Source organism: Cherax quadricarinatus, chromosome 45 (genome assembly GCF_038502225.1).
Source record: "Cherax quadricarinatus isolate ZL_2023a chromosome 45, ASM3850222v1, whole genome shotgun sequence".
NCBI classification, from domain to species: Eukaryota; Metazoa; Arthropoda; class Malacostraca; order Decapoda; family Parastacidae; genus Cherax; species Cherax quadricarinatus.
In genome coordinates, this window is record NC_091336.1 from 14,368,993 (window position 1) to 14,385,643 (window position 16,651).

General features: G+C 39.4%; 1 protein-coding gene across 1 annotated transcript in view; it reads right to left on the bottom strand.

Annotated features, from left to right (window-relative positions):
• Positions 1-13,569, bottom strand: part of frc (fringe connection) — a 252,883-nt gene extending 239,314 nt beyond the window's left edge. Inside the window, exon 1 of the mRNA XM_070094316.1 lies at positions 13,206-13,569. The gene's annotated coding sequence lies outside the window, so the exon portion shown is untranslated. The remainder of the gene's footprint in view (positions 1-13,205) is intronic.
• Positions 13,570-16,651: the final 3,082 nt, after the last annotated feature.

The window sequence follows — 16,651 nt, forward strand, 5'->3', positions numbered from 1 at the left end:
GAGTCACTGGACCTCTGTCGCACAACAGATCTGTCCATAGAGCTCTGTACCTCCCGTTTCTTTAAGACTTTCCTAAAATGGGCCATAACATTGTCATTGTACAGGTTGCCAACATGGCTTGCAGTAGCTGTGTCATGGTGATTTTCATCCGTAAAGGTTTGCAGTTCAACCCACTTTGCACACATTTCCTTAATCTCTTTTATTCAATTCCATACTAATTCTCACCCTTTTTACCACAGGGATGGCACTAGAAGCTTTCTTGGGGTCCATGGTGACTTATTTTGCAGTTACAAGCACTAAAAACACTGGGATAATGTGAAATGTACCGAATGTATGCGTAGATGCAACCGCACTGGCTGGCTTGTAAACACTGGCGCTGAGGCCACACATGGGACATGTCCCGGATGAATCACGTAAGGCGAGTTTTTTATCGTGAGGCGAGGCAAAATTTTTGCATTCAAATGCTTCGTATGGCGGATTTAACATAACGCAATGCGTTCGTAAGGTGGGGGTCCACTGTATATACATACACACATCTAGGTTTTTCTTTCTCTTAATAGTTCTTGTTCTTCTTTATTTCCTCTATTCTCCATGGGGAAGTGGATAAGAATCTTTCCTCCGGAAGCCATTCTTGTCGTATGAGGTGATTAAAATGCTGGGAGCAATGGACTTGTAACCCCTTCTCCTGTAGAAAATACTAAAAAAGAGAAGAAAAACTTTATAAAACTGGAATGCTTGAGTGTGTGGATGTATTGTGAATGATAAGAAGGAGATGATTGCTAATGTTATGAATAAAAAGAAGTTGGATGTCCTAGCTCTACACAAAACAAAGCTGAAGGGGGTAGGTGAGTTTCAATGGGGAGAAATAAATGGGATTAAGTCAGGAGTATCTGAGAGAGTTAGAGATAAGATAAGATAAGATAAGATTTCGTTCGGATTTTTAACCCCGGAGGGTTAGCCACCCAGGATAACCCAAGAAAGTCAGTGCGTCATCGAGGACTGTCTAACTTATTTCCATTGGGGTCCTTAATCTTGTCCCCCAGGATGCGACCCACACCAGTCGACTAACACCCAGGTACCTATTTGCTGCTAGGTGAACAGGACAACAGGTGTAAGGAAACGTGTCGAAATGTTTCCACCCGCCGGGAATCGAACCTGGGCCCTCCGTGTGTGAAGCGGGAGCTTTAGCCACCAGGCCACCGGGCCACACCAGCTAAGGAAAGGGTAGCAATACTGTTGAAGGAGGCATTATGGAAGGAGAAGAGGGACTATAAATGTATAAATTCAAGGATTATGTGGTTTAAAATAAGGGTCAGATGCAAAAAGTGGGTCATAATAAATGTGTATGTACCTGGAGAAAAGAGAAAAGTAGAGGAGAGAGAGAGATTTTAGATGTTAAGTGAGTGTGTAGGAACTTTTGAACCAAGTGAGAGAGTAATTGTGGTAGGGGGCCTAAATGCTAAAGTAGGAGAAACATTTAGAGAGAGTGTGGTAGGTAAGTCTGGGGGGCCTTTTGACTGAACTTTGTATAGAAAGGGGTTTGGTTATAGGTAATACATGTACATATTTTAAGAGAGGATAAATAAGTTTGTTGGACTACATACTGGTAGATAAAAGAATGTTGAGTAGACTTCAGGATGTACATGTTTATAGAGGGGCCACAGATATATCCGATCACTTTTTAGTTGTAGCTACAGTGAGAGTAAAAGGTAGATGGGATACAAGGAAAATAGAAGCAGCAAGTAAGAGAGAGGTGAAGGTTTATAAACTAGAGGGGAGGCAGTTAGGGTAAGATAAAAACAACTATTGGAGGATAGATGGGCTAGTGAAAGTATAGGCAATGGGGTCAAAGATGTATTGGGTAGGTTTAACCCTTTCAGGGTCCAAGGCCCAAATCTGGAGTCACGCACCAGTGTCAAAGAATTTAAAAAAAAAAAATTTGTTATTTTTTCTTATGAAATCGTAGAGAATCTTTTTTTGAACGTAATAAAACAAAAAGTACGAAATTTGGTGGAAAATTGACGAAATTTGGTGGAAAATTGACGAAATTATGCTCTCGCGAATTTTGATGTGTCAGCGATATTTACGAATCGGCGATTTTGCCGACTTTGACTCCCATTTTAGGCCAATTACATTATTCCAATCAACCAAATTCTTAGCTATTTCACTAGTATTACTTCTATTCTATCGATTGAGCACAAGAAATCGCCAAGTCAACTGTTTCAACTACAAAATAAAGTGATCGGAAATTGTTAATTTGGCCAATTTAACACAAAGTTCAAAATATTCCAATTTCAAAATAGGGTCCAGAATGAACAATGTAGGCATTCCTGGCACTAAACTAACATTTCCTCTGTTCATTAGTTATGTTTTGAGGCTTTACAAATAAATTCCATTTTGATTTTTTATTCACATAATGAATTTTTATTCACACCAAAAAATAGAAGATTTACTGTTATGCAATACTGCAATAATTGTATAAATATCATCACCATATTTGTGAATGCATATTAAACCCACCAGCTGGCGTGTATTAGACGTGTGAGGTCGTTTGTTTACTCTTGAATATCGGCAAAAATTTAACATTTCTGCTATTTTGAGCTCAGTTTCAAGCCATTTCCAGTGCTAAAACCAATCAAAATGATCTCTATTTCTGTAATATGTGTCAATTCTATCAAATGAGACCAAGAAATCGCAAATACAACTATAAAAACATACGAAAAAACACTGCAAAGTCGCTGTTTTAATCGAAAAATCATGATTTCAGTTTTTTTTCTCTCATTATACACAGTGTGCTGCAGGATCTGTTTTATGTGGTGCACACATACCACATAGATGTATTCTCTCATATCTAGGCCCAAATGTACCACTCACAGTTTATCAGAGTGAGCTGAGCTCATGACGTAGATCTACGGTTTGGACCCTGAACGTAAAGCCGTAGATCTACGGGACGGACCCTGAAAGGGTTAAGAATGCAGTGTTAGTGCTCAGCAGAAGTTTGTGGTTACAGGAAAGTGGATGCGAGAGGGAAGAAGAGCTATTAGTGGAATGATGATGTAAAGAGAATAGTAAGGGAGAAAAAGTTACCATATGAGAGGTGTTTACAAAGCAGTAGTGATGCAAGGAGGGAGGAGTATATAAAGAGAACAAGAGAGGTTAAGAGAGTGGTGAAGCAATGTAAAAAGAGAGCAAATGAGAGAGTACATGAGATGTTATCAACAAATTTTGTTGAAAATAAAAAGTTTTGGAGTGAGATTAATCAGCTGAGGAAGCCTAGGGAACAAGTGGATCTGATAGTTAAAAATAGGAGAGCAAAGGAGAGTTACTAAATGGAGAGTTAGAGGTATTGGGAAGTTGGAGGGAATATTTTAAGGAACTGTGAAATGTTGATGAAGATGGGGAAGCTGTGATTTTGTGTATAGGGCAAGGAGGAATAACATCTTTTAGGAGTGAGGAACAGCCAGTTGTGAGTGTGGGGGAAGTTCATGAGGCAGTGGGTAGAATGAAAGGGGGTAAGGCAGCTGGGATTGACGGGATAAAGATAGAAATGTTAAAAGCAGGTGAGGATATAGTTTTGGAGTGGTTGGTGCTTTTATTTAATAGATGTATGGAAGAGGGTAAGGTACCTATGGATTGGCAGAGAGCATGCACAGTTTCTTTGTATAAAGGCAAAGGGGACAAAAGAGAGTGCAAAAATTATAGGGAAATAAGTCTGTTGAGTATACCTGGTAAAGTGTATGGTAGAGTTATTATTGAAAGAATTAAGAGTAAGACAGAGAGTAGGATAGCAGATGAACAAGAAGGTTTTAGGAAAGGTAGGAAGTGTGTAGCCCAGGTGTTTACAATGAAATATATAGGTGAGCAGTATTTAAATAAGGATGAAGAGATTTTTTGTGGCATTTATGGATTTGGAAAAGGCATATGACAGGGTGGATAGGGGGCAATGTGGCAGATGTTGCAAATGTATGGAATAGGAGGTAGGCTACTGAAAGCAGTGAAGAATTTTTACGAGGATATGAGGCTCAGGTTATAGTATGTAAGAAAGAGGGAGATTATTTCCCAGTAGAAGTAGGCCTTAGACAAGGATGTGTGATGTCACCGTGGTTGTTCAATATATTTATAGATGGGGTTGTAAGAGAAGTGAATGCTCAAGTGTTGGCAAGAGGTGTGGGGTGAAAAGATAAAGAATCTTACACAAAGTGGGAGTTGTGACAGTTGCTCTTTGCTGATGACACTGCTTTTGGGAGATTCTGAAGAGAAATTGCAGAAGTTGGTGGATGAGTTTGGTAGGGTATGTAAAAGAAGAAAATTAAAAGTGAATATAGGAAAGAGTAAGGTGATGATGATAACCAAAAAATTAGGTAACAGAAGATTGGATATCAGATTGGAGGGAGAGAGTATGGAGGAGGTGAATGTATTCAGATATTTAGGAGTGGACGTGTCAGCAGATGGGTCTACGAAAGGTGAGGTTAATCACAGAATTGATGAGGGGAAAAAGACGAGTGGTGCACTTAGGAATCTGGGGAGACAAAGAACATTGTCCATGGAAGCAAAGTGGGGAATGTATGAGAGTATGTATAGTTATACCAATGCTCTTATATGAGTTTGAAGCATGGGTGGTGAATGTTGCAACAAAGATAAGGCTGGAGGCAGTGGAGATGTCATGTCTGAGGTCAATGTGTGATGTGAATATAATGCAGAGAATTCACAGTTTGGAAATTGGGAGGAGGAGCGGGATTACCAAAACTATTATCCAGTGGACTGAGGAGGGGTTGTTGAGGTGGTTCAGACATGTAGAGAGGCTGGAACAAAATAGAATGACTTCAAGAGTGTATAAATCTGTAGTGGAAGGAAGGTGGGGTAGAGGTCAGCCAAGGAAATGTTGGAGGGAGGGGGTAAAGGAGGTTTTTGTGTGCGAGGGGCTTGGGCTTCCAGCAAGCATGCGTGAGTGTGTTAGATAGGAGCGAATGGAGACAAATGTTTTTTTAGGACTTGATGTGCTGCTGGAGTGTGCGCAAAGTAACATTTATGAAGGGAGTCAGGGAAACCAGTAGGCCAGACTTGAGTCCTGGAGATGGGAAGTACAGTGTCTGCACTCTGAAGGAGGGGTGTTAATGTTGCAGTCTTATAACTGTAGTGCAAGTGCACCTCTGGCAAGACAGTGATGGAGTGAATGATGAAAGTTTTTCTTTTTTGGGCCACCCTGCCTTGGTGGGAGAAGGCCGATGTGTTAATAAAAAAAAATAATAATAATAATCACTCTGGGGTGCTTTAAATATCATATACTCTTATTACATTATTATACACATTTTCATTAATCCATCCATAACACTTTTTTTTAACTATACAGTGGAACCTCAAAAATCGAACGTATCACATATCGAATGTTTCGAAAATAGGACCATTTTTTCGGACAAACTGTGTCCCTATTATCGAACACGCCCCTATTTTCGGACGGCCGGGTACGGGACCTGTCTGCCGCCCGCTCTGTCCGCGTCCCCACGCAGGCGCCGTGAGCAGTCTAGCTTTGTTTATGCTTGAGTGAACACTAACCTGCGCTCTCATTCACGCATTTTACGATTATTTCGTTGTATTTATTGCTTGTGGGACTGTGAAATAAGCTGCCATGGGCCCAAAGAAACTTGCTAGTGGTACCCCTGTGGTAAAGAAAGTGAGAAACACCATAGATGTGAAGAAGGAAATAATACAGAAGTATAAGAGTGGTGTGAGACTTGTAGAGCTTGCCAGGATGTATGGGAAAAACAAGTTGACCATAGGTTCTATCCTGTCAAAGAAAGAACAAATCAAGGAAGCTGATGTTGCGAAAGGTGTTAATATAGGGAGTGGATGAGGTGCCTTCTTCAAAGATTAACCCTTTGACTGTCGCGGCCGTATATATACGTTTACGAGGTACCGTGTTTGACGTATACATACTCATAAATTCTAGCGGCTTCAAATCAGGCAGGAGAAAGCTGGTAGGCCCACATGTGAGAGAATGGGTCTGTGTGGTCAGTGTGCACCATATAAAAAAAATCCTGGAGCACGCAGTGCATAATGAGAAAAAAAAACTCCGACCGTTTTTTTTAATTAAAATGCCAACTTTGTGGTCTATTTTCGTATAGTATTTGTGGTTGTATTCTCGTTTTCTTGGTCTCATTTGATAGAATGGAAACTATATTATAGAAATAGAGGTGATTTTGATTAATTTTACTATAAAAAGAACCTGGAAATGGAGCACAAATTACGGGAAATGTTTGATTTTTGCCGATGTTCAAAAGTAAACAAATGATGTCATTGTCCAATAAATGTCCAAATAGCCATTCTAATATGCAGTCAGGAATGGGTTGATGTAATTTTTACAATTATTACAGTATTGCAGTAGTCTGCATAACAGTAAATCTTCTATTTTTTGTTTGAATAAAATTTCAAAATAAAAAGCAAGAGTAATATCACAGGGGCCTGGAGACATGACTGATGAACAAAGAAAATGTTATTTTAGAGCCAGGAATGTCTGCATTGTTCATTCTGGTCCTTATTTTGAAATTGTCATATTTTTAATTTTCGTGAAATTGGCCAAATTGCAAATTTCTGACCATGTTATTGGGTAGTTGAAATCGGTACATGGGCAGTTTCTTGTACTCAATCGATGGAAAAAAATGGAGTTCTGAAGAAATAGCTATGAGTTTGGTTGACTGGAATAATGGAATTAGCCGAAAATAGGGCTCAAAGTGGGCGAAATCGCCGATTTGTAAATATCGCCGAGGTCACTAACTTCGCGAGAGCGTAATTCCGTCAGTTTTCCATCAAATTTTGTTTTTTTGGTGTCTTTACAATCGGGAAAAGATTCTCTATCATTTCATAAGAAAAAAATAATTGTTTTTTTTTAAATTTTGCGACACCAGGAGACACCTCAGGATTGGGGGTTGCGACAGTCAAAGGGTTAAGGAGATTTGTGCCAAGTGGAATGATGTCCAAATGTTTGTGCAGAAGTACCACCCTGAGCAAGCTGAAACAAGCCATCTTTGCAACAAGTTCAGTGACAGAACCATGTCCCATTTTAGGGAAATGTTAAAGAGGCACCAGAAACAGAGGACTGTGGACAGTTATTTTGTGAGACAGGGGTCCAGTGACTCTCAAGCTGGTCCTAGTGGCATTAAAAGACAGAGAAGGGAAGTAACCCCAGAGAGGGCTTTACCTGAAGTTCTCATGGAGGGGGATTCTCCTTCCAAACACTAACCCCAACTCCCTCTCTCCTCCCTATCTTCCAGATGCCATCACCAATCTTCAATAAAGGTAATTAAAAATGTTATTTTATATGTATTACTATACAGTGGACCCCCGGTTAACGATATTTTTTCATTCCAGAAGTATGTTCAGGTGCCAGTACTGACCGAATTTGTTCCCATAAGGAATATTGTGAAGTAGATTAGTCCATTTCAGACCCCCAAACATACACGTACAAACGCACTTACATAAATACACTTACATAATTGGTCGCATTGGGAGGTGATCGTTAAGCGGGGTCCACTGTACATAATTAAAAACTATAGTATTTGTTGTATGTAAAACTGTAATTAATCTCTATAAAATGTATTTTTTGTGTGAATATTTTTGGGTTTCTAGAACGGATTAATTGTATTTCCATTATTTCTTATGGGAAATATTGCTTCGAATTTCAGACTTTTCAAATTTAGAACTAGCTCCTGGAACGGATTAAGTTCGATTTTTGAGGTTCCACTGTATAAGAAATATGCTACATATAATATGAACAATTTATATATATATAATCAGAGTAAAATTAATAAACATAATTGTAAGGTATGGTAGCTGGGTGGGCTACCACACCTCTCACTCTACATTAGACTACAAATAAAGTAATGAGTGTACTGTATGTGCATTCTACTTTTTTATTGTTATTTTATGCCTGGTTCTATTGCTAACTTAATATTTTTTTTTTTTAACACACTGGCCGATTCCCACCAAGGCAGGGTGGCCCGAAAAAGAAAAACTTTCACCATCATTCAGTCCATAACTGTCTTGCCAGAAGGGTGCTTTACACTACAGTTTTTAAACTGCAACATTAACACCCCTCCTTCAGAGTACAGGCACTGTACTTCCCATCTCCAGGACTCAAGTCCGGCCTGCCAGTTTCCCTGAAACCATTCATAAATGTTACTTTGCTCGCACTCCAACAGCACGTCAAGTATTAAAAACCATTTGTCTCCATTCACTCCTATCAAACACGCTCACGCATGTCCTCTGGAAGTCCAAGCCCCTCGCACACAAAACCTCCTTTACCCCCTCCCTCCAACCTTTCCTAGGCCGACCCCTACCCTGCCTTCCTTCCACTACAGACTGATACACTCTTGAAGTCATTCTGTTTCACTCCATTCTCTCTACATGTCCGAACCACCTCAACAACCCTTCCTCAGCCCTCTGGACAACAGTTTTGGTAATCCCACACCTCCTCCTAACTTCCAAACTACGAATTCTCTGCATTATATTCACACCACACATTGCCCTCAGACATGACATCTCCACTGCCTCCAGCCTTCTCCTCGCTGCAACATTCATCACCCATGCTTCACACCCATATGATAGTGTAAACATGTTTTCAGGCATTTATGTATATGCATTTAAAATTGAAGAAAGGTGATTTGCTTTACGGCAGTAGCCTGGAACCTAACTTGCTGTTTAACCCTTAATGCCCAAACGTAGATCTACATTTGCGTGCGTAGTGCTCCAACCTTTATTTTCTCCATTTGAAAGCATGTAAAAAAAAAAACATAGATTCACATTCAGAGCGCTACGCACGTGAACATAGATCTACGTTTGGACAGTTTAAGGGTCAAGCAGGGCCCTCCTGTATTAAGAAACAGACAGTAAATTAAAAAGATTAGTTAATGTTGAATGTAAGCATATATTTATTAAGACTACCAATCCTGCCAGAAAGCAAAACATTTAACCCTTTCAGGGTCCAAGGCCAAAATCTGAAGTCACGCACCAGTGTCCAAGAAATTTTGAAAAAAAAAAAAATTATTTTTTCTTACAGAATTAAAGAGCATATTTTTGTGAAGGTAATAAAACAAAAAAAATTAGAATCTGATCATTACTTACCGAGATACAGTGCCAAGAAGTTTATAGAAAATGATGTGGTGGCGGCAACATCGACGAATTCCACATACGCATATTATATTATTTTGTTGTTTTAGTTGTTTTTTCTTTTCTTTTCCAATTTTTTTCTATTCCTACTAACATTTGGGGCCTGAGAGACCAATACTGTATATAATTGATATATATATACTCACTGTATTGAACACAATAACCGCACTAAAGTTATTATCATATTATTGTTTACCACTGTTGTTTATTACAATAAACATGCACAAATAATATTGTATAATACTAATGTTCTATCATATATTTACATATTTACAATCACTGGACATGGTTTTAGAACTGCTGGAGCTTGTGGAACTCCTTGAAACAAGGCACCATGCACAGAGGCACCTTACATTCCTCACACATAAACCGAGTGTCTTTGCGTCTTTGTTGCCGTCGTTTTGTTTGTGCACAGACAATGCATCTCTTCTGAGCAAATTTCTTTTGAGTTGAAGGAAGCTGTATTATGAAATGATCACCTTCTCTCCTCAAACGCTTGGGTATATTGTGATGAATTCGAGGACCATGTTGTATTGCAGGTGTTGTTACCTGGTACTTCATTATGAGTTGTCTGACAACAGACAAACAAAATTCACCATACGGTGGTCTGTTACCGGTCTTTATTTGGTACATATTATATGCATTCAGCATTGAAATGTCCATGAGATGGAAGAAAAGTTTCATGTACCACTTGTAACTCTTACGAACACAGTCAACAAAACCAATCTGCATGTCACACTTGTCAACCAAGCGCATGTTTTGTGTATAATCAATCACTGACACTGGTTTTCGAATACGTTCATTAGTCACTCGATCAACTTTGCCACTGTCTTTCATTTCATTACGGTGAATGGTTGTCAACAATGTGACATCTCGTTTGTCATGCCATGTCAATTACAAGATTCTTGAATGGATAAAAGTATATGCTGAACTTTTGTTTGAGATACATAAAAACATTTCTAATCTTGTATAACCTGTCACTTCTGTCAGGCCTGGTTTTGTCAGAGAAGTGCAACATATGTAACAGTAAGATAAACCTGTTCACTGGGATGATTTCACTGAAGACCGGGGTAGAAATTAGCCGATCTGTGGACCAGTATGCTTTTATAATATGCTTATAGACATGAGGCATAAGCATTATTGTTGCAAAAAGCAAATACATTTCTGCAACAGTCGTCTCTTTCCACCTGTGTAGTCTTGACTGTGGTGATATGATCGTATTTGCCATGGTGTACTCAAAATACTTATTACTTTCCCTGACAATAGTTTCCATCAATGGCTGGTCAAAGAATAATTCAAAGAATTCCAGTTCATTGGCCGTGGTTCCAAGGGGACAGGTAGGTAGAATTCCACTTTGAGAGTCATCAAAGTGGTGGGGCTTGGGAACAAAATTGAGATTTTGCTGCCAATCCCAGATACAGTTTGCTGGTGGATACTGGACATCATAGGCTGGTTGTGCGGGTGGTTGTGGTTGTGGTGGGCTGGTGGCTGACGCTCCGCTTTGTCCTTGAACTGAGGAGTCAGCAGCGTGGGTCCTAGCCTGGGCTGGTGAGTCATGCATGGCAGTGCCACTACCATCACCACTACCACCATCTACTGATGCCTGTGGTCTATCCATGCCAAGTGTAGCCACATCATCCTCACTTTCACTATCTAAACCTGGTGTAGGGCCACGGGGCACTCCGGGATGTACTCCGTCCCCTGGGCACAGCATAGGGTACACTAACCGAGCGCATGCGGCGGCGTACATACCGACGCTTCACTGGTGAATATGATTCCTCACTATCACTACTCGAATGATCGTCAAACGCAATAAAATCACAATCCACGTCACTATCATCATCATTACTGAAGTCAGAGGCCTGGCCATGCGAAAATAATAGTTTTCTCTTGCGTTGAGGTACAACCGACCGTGAGTCACGAGTGCCCACACCAGAGGTAGAAGGTTGAAGATTGTCAGGGTTTTCTGCACTATTATCAATATCCTGGTCATTCCTTTCGGTCACTAACTGATCAAAGCCATAGAATTCGTCTTCATTTCCACTTCCATCAGTGTCAGAACTATCAGATAGGAAGAGGAGAGTCCCAATTTTCCGGGGAGTGAGAGCTGACTTGCGACGAGGCATGGTGAACAAGGGTAACTGAGCCGGCGTTCCCACAATGCTATGCGGGCGCCTAGATTTTTTGTTTATGGCGCACACCCACCACGCAGACCCGTTCTCTCACATGTAGGCCTATGAGTGCTTTCGCGCTAAATTTGACGGCGCTAGAATTTTGGCGTAGATCTACGGTTTGGACACTCAACGTGAAGTCGTAGACCTACGGGACGGACCCTGAAAGGGTTAATGAAATTCTTCTTGGTAATTCAGTTTTAAAAAACAGTCTCTTTTGCAAATCATAAAAAAATGCCAGTAAAAGGAAAACATTGACTTAGCTTCTTTAATGTAGATTTTACATAGTATTTTGTTACATCTTTGCACTATGCTTCCTCAATAATCCTCTATATTAGCAATACAAAGTTTCATTCTTTCCTCTCTGCCTTGACACCTACAAGGTGCTTTTTACATTAAGTTTGGCCTTAATTTTGCTTTGATATTGTTATGTAGTTTATTCCAGTCCTTTATATTAACGGTTTTGGATGGCTAGCAGTGTCGGGTGAAGTCTGATTTTTTAAGTCAACATTGGCGAATAATCCAGGTGGCACGTTCAGTGACTTGTTAAAATATACAGATAGAGTTATCCATAAACAGTTCCATGGGCCACTGTCTTTGAGGTCAGGTACCAGACTAGGTCTCCCCAATGACAATCTGATCAATCAGGCTTCTAACAATCTAACATAGGCACTACAGCTTAGCTGACTGCCTTCAGATTTCAGGAATTTATTGGGTTCCCTCTTGAAGATAGCTAAGGGGGATTTTGTTGGTAATGCCCCTTATGTATGAAGGGAGGTTGTCTAAAACTTTTAAGTCAGTTTATATTTGCAGTCACTGCTTAGTTTACTCACTGCACCTTTGCTTTTCATTAGGGGTATCCTGCACCATCTTTTGTGTCTCATGCATCCATAGTGACTTCAGGGTGCATATTTAGTACCAACCCTCCCAGGTTATGGTGGCTTTGTGCTTGCCAAGTTTTACTAAATTAATGTATGGGAGAACTCCTCACCACTAAGGAAACATTTAAGACTTTTAACCACTTAGCGACTCAGGGACATTGGTGAGATCACTTACATTCTCCCTGGCATTTAATTTTGGTAGTACTACTGGTCTACATGTGCCTTGCCTTACATATCCAACTGATTTTGAATAAACTTTTTCTGATATTTTGTCAAAACAACTATATATGTACCATGATAAACAGTAGTTCACATGGCACTGCAGACTATAAAAGTTTTTTTTTTTTTTTTTAGTTTTCCTTATTTAAATGTACATAATGTATAATTGTATGCATAAAACATTTAAGTGCCCTTAGAACTACTTATAGTTTTATATCTTTAATAAAGGTTATTAAGGTCTTGTATGCATTAGTGTGAAAGCATCATGCATTCCTAGTTAAATGGAATATTTCAAGTGCATTTATTACTGGTCATTTATTACAAAACACAAGATGTTTTGTTTCATATCATTATTATTATAACTACTATTAAAATTAAGCGCTAAACCCACAAGGGTCATGCAGCTACATAAGTCACTTTGATTTTTTGGGGTTATTCTAGGTAGTAATTTACACTATGTATGATAACTGTACCTATGCCTAAATAAACTTAACACAGTCTAAAGGGACTGACTTGTAGATTTTTATTATTACATTTAAGGGGAAATGCTGAACTTACAGTAGTCATTCAACAGCTGGGGAATGGGAGATTGAGGTATAATCCAAGGAAGAGAAATGTTACTCTGATTCTTTGGATTAAGAGCTCTTCACTAGCATAAAGGCAATGATTCACTGATTAACACATGCTATAAAAATAAAATAATAAATAAAAATTTATTTCTTTGCTAAGTTACAATGTATTTGCATATCATAATTTGATTGAAGCAACTTACCTGTGACTCGACTTAGAATAAATTTCGGGACGTTTGTGATCCAGTCACGCAGGATTAAGGGGCAGCAAGTTAGGTCATGTTCTAAAGAAATCAATGTGATAATTGAGTATGTGATGTCTTGAAGCAATTACTGCATACCGGGTAGAGGGTCACTGCCCACCAGATACCCAGCCTGGGGTGCTTTAGCCTTCCTAGGATGATAATCACCTCCTCAATAATGTACAAACTTCGAAGCAGAATATCATTTACGATAAAGAGCAGATTATCCAATTGGAATGTATCGCATGTGATGAGTTGGCAATACAAGGCAACCGACTGATAAACATGACAGGAAGGAAGCCCAGTGCACCCACCACCCAGCAACTCTGACACTACACTAATACATTATTTAGCCGCCGGCTCCCCAGCCTCATATATTGTCGTACTTAAAATCTTGTCGCCCAGCTGTATTTATATAAACATGTGAGTATACAGAGATAAGTGTATATCGCAATGTATAGATCTTCTATACATAGATATATGTGTGTGTGTGTACTCACCTAATTGTGGTTGCAGGGCTCGAGACCCAGCTCCTGGCCCCTCTTCACTGATCACTACTAGGTCCTCTCTCTCTCTGCTCCCTGAGCTTTGTCATACCTCGTCTTAAATATATATATATATTATATATATATATATATATATATATATATATATATATATATATATATATATATATATATATATATATATATATATATATATATATATATATATATATATATATATATATATATATAAAGCTTAGATGTGTGGTTTGGAAATTTGTCTGGCCTGCCTCCATGTGAGCTGTCTACCCTAGCAAGCCCTGTTGACACGGAGCTCTGAGACCAGGCCTCATGGTGGATCAGGGTCTGATCAACAATGTCATGTGGGTTTTCGAAACGTGGAAGGGGTAAGAATACTCACGTAGGCTGGTAGTACGTATAATATATAACGGGAAGTATGGGAAGGCACCAACAGCCGACCTGCCTCTCTCTGCTCCCTATCTTGACTGACTCACAGTGCCTATGGGTGAGGGGGTGTTTGAAATCCTGCTATGGTCAGCAGCAATATGAATACAGTCAGTGATTCACGCAGAGACGGGTGGTAGTGAGTCATCTACTGGTACACTGGTTACTGGTAACTGGTTACTAGAAACTGGTACTACTACTGAGAGCTCGGCGACGCTAATACAAACTAGAGACGGCAGGTGTACGGCTTGGGCTGATTCTATACAATGTCAAAGTGCACAACAATTGAACATTATAACATACATAAGTAGAATATTGGAATGGAAGCTTACATAATTGAAACTGTAATAAAACTGTAATGCAATACAAGGTATGATATAGCACAACTCATCGAATGAAACTCAACGTTGAGATTACACAATAGAAGTTATAAAAAAAATTTGATCGATCGATCTGTATTCATGTGATCTACGGATTCTGAGGAAGGAATATATACAAAGAAAGAAGTGTTTAACAGAAAGGCAGATTCGGTGCACTCAAATCTAGACTGTTAACTCTCAGAATTCGGAGAGAACGTGAACACACAAAAATTTTTTATTGAATACTAATAAGTTGATACTGTAATTATTCATCTATACAGGTTATTTACATTTAACCCCAACTCTGCTAGGGTGAGATTGACATATGCAGAATGGGTGTCATCTCTGGGAGGATCAAACTCTGTTGCACTGGCTAACTCATGCTGTATTTGAGGCAAATCTGAATTGGTAGTTACAAATGATACTTGAGGATTTCTCAATACCTGTCGTGTACGTAGGGAATAACGACATTCAGGTTGATCGTCTGACTGAGTATCAGAGGTAGAGAGTACAGGATCAGGAGGATTGTCAGAGTCTGTCACATTAGTCTGGGTTGGAGCATCATTATCATCACATACTAACTTCATATGATCTAAATGCGATTCTTTATACTGACCAGTACTAATTTCTCTAACCTTATACTTGTAAAGTAAAAGGACACAAGTGCAACTAATGTGACATTTATTGTGGCAACGTTTCGCTCTCCAGGAGCTTTATCAAGCCATTACCATGGCTTGATAAAGCTCCTGGAGAGTGAAACGTTGCCACAATAAATGTCACATTAGTTGCACTTGTGTCCTTTTACTTTACATATTGTCGGTAATTCTACCAACTTTATTACAACCTTATACTTATTACCAGTGATATGTTCAACTACTCGATAAGGACCAACTAACTTTTGATCAAGCTTAGGCATTGCAGACGTTTTGTTAAAGTTAGTCAGCATAACTCTCGAACCTACTTTGATTTTGGATGGCTTTGCTCGAGTGTTTGCGACTCTTGTAAATTCTGCTGTTGATTTATGAAGTGTTTCACGGATTCTTCTAAAAACACTTTGAGCTAAACTGGAACGAGTTGCTATAAAATCATCAGGGTTGTAATTTGGTTTCGGATTAGAATATAGCAACTCATAAGGCAAACGTTTATCTACACCATACAATGCATAATGTGGAGTGTCACCTATAGAAACATTGTAAGCAGAATTTATAGCACACTGCATATCAGGTATAACTTCATCCCAAGTTTCACTGTTGGGATTGATAGTGGCTCTCAAGACATCAAGTACTTTCTTATTGGTTAGTTCCGCTAACCCATTGCTGGCAGGATGATGAGGAACAATGGTGGATTTAGAGATCTTATACAAGGTACACAAATTTTCAAGAATCTCATTACAGAATTCACCTCCATTATCTGTTACTAGGGACTTAGGGGTGGTATGCCTGCAGATAATGCGTTCTTTAAACGCTTTAGCTACTGTCTCGGCAGTCTTATCTGCAATAGGAACTAACTCACAATATCTGGTGAAATGGTCTACCATAACACATAGATGTTTGTTGCCCTGGAGGGAACATTGGAAATTAGTTAACAAATCTAGTGCAACTCTTTCCCAAGGTTTGTTAGTGGTTGGATACACTTGGATTGGATTAGGACCATTAACATTACCTTTATGCTGCATGCAGACACTACATTTCTTAACATACTCAGAAATATCAGTTGCCATACGAGGCCAAAAGTATTTCAATCCGGCTTGTTTTACTGAACGATCCATACCAGGGTGTGCAACACCTGGTACATCGTGAACTAGCTGTAAGGCTACATTCACTAGTGACTGTGGAATTACTAACTGGTATACTCTTCTGCTAGGAGTACCCAACTCGGCTGTTCGATACAGTAATTCTTGGTTCATGACAAAGTCACTGATGGGTGCTGGTGGCTTCACAGTCAGAATAAGATCTTCCTGGAGCAGGAATCGAATCACACCAGACCACATGGGATCTGTTTGTTGAGCATTCTTTACATCCTCAGCACTAAATGGAGGGTCTGCAGTTACTATACTAACATGTCGCGATAAGGCATCTGCGACTACATTTGACTTGCC